Genomic DNA, 1,491 nt, shown 5'->3' on the forward strand with positions numbered 1-1,491 from the left:
GATGGTTTTGGTATCCGCCCCTGTCGGCCCTCGTCCTGTCTATGATCCGGATGTGGTATATATTACCTTTATAACTATTTGGTTCATTTATTGTTTATGACAATTATGCCGACCAACGTAACATAGATTTTATTTATCTAGGAGATATGTGAACCGGAAATTCCAACCGACCCTATTGTCGAGAGGTTAAATTTAGTTGAAAAAGAAAGCAATTTTTTGAAGGAAAAAATAAAAAAAATGAGGAGGAGAAGATGATATTGGAGTTGCATGTTGCGGATGTCGTCGATGATCACAAGATCAAGATGGATGCAATGCGTTTGAAGATAAGAAAGATTAGAAAATATGTCATTCATACCGAGGCTTGGTATCATTATGCCGTTGGATCAATTGTTACATTGGTTGCGATTATGATCGCATTTGTTTTTGCATTGAAATGTTTTACATAGTTTCAATGAATGGTTTAATTAGTTAGATGCTCTGGAGAGCTATATGTTGTTCAACGAGAACTATGTATGTGCTTTGGTTTTAATGCGATGATGAACTTCTATTAATTTGGTCACTTAATTATCTATCCATGATGTTCTGTAATGGTTTTTGGCACACTTAATTATATATATATATATCTGTGTGTGTGTGTGTATAATGCATGCAGATGAACCGGCAATGGATGTACGGTGACAGACACACCTCCGAGTACGTTAAGGGCGTGCATGGTTTTCTCGAAGTGGCTGAGGCAAACAAGCATAATGATTTTATGTGTTGTCCATGCCCTATCTATGAGAATGCGAAGTCTTACTCTAACAGGAAAACCCTTCACATCCACCTTCTTGAGAAGGGTTTCATGCCACACTATAATGTTTGGACCAAGCACTGAGAAATAGGGGTTATGATGGAAGACAGGGAATAAGAAGAGCACGATGACAACTATGTGCCCCCTGAATACTGTGATGCTGCAACGGGGGAAGCTATTGAAGATGAAGAGGAACCAGACGATGTGCCCGATGATGATCTCCGCCGGGTCATTGTTGATGCAAAGAGTCAGTGCGAAAGTGAAAAGGAGAAGGTGAAGTTCGATCGCATGGTAGAGGATCACAAAAAAGGTTCGTACCCCAATTGCGAAGATGACAACACAAAGCTCGGTACCGTACTAGAATTCCTGTAGTGGAAGGCAGAGAATGATGTGTCTGACAAAGGATTTGAGAAGCTACTGAAAATATTGAAGAAGAAGCTTCCAAAGGATAACGAATTTCCCGACAGTACGTATGCAACAAAGAAGGTTGTTTGCCCTCTAGGATTGGAGGTGCAGAAGATACATGCATGCCCTAATGACTGCAGCATGTACCATGGTGCATACGAGGATTTGAACGCACGCCCGGTATGCGGTGCATTGCGGTATAAGATCAGACGAGATGACCCTGCTGATGTTGACGGCGAGCGCCCCTGGAAGAGGGTTCCTGCCAAGGTGATGTGGTATGCTCCTATAATACCACG

The sequence above is a fragment of the Triticum dicoccoides genome, chromosome 4B (assembly GCF_002162155.2).
Source record: "Triticum dicoccoides isolate Atlit2015 ecotype Zavitan chromosome 4B, WEW_v2.0, whole genome shotgun sequence".
Lineage (NCBI taxonomy): Eukaryota > Viridiplantae > Streptophyta > Magnoliopsida > Poales > Poaceae > Triticum > Triticum dicoccoides.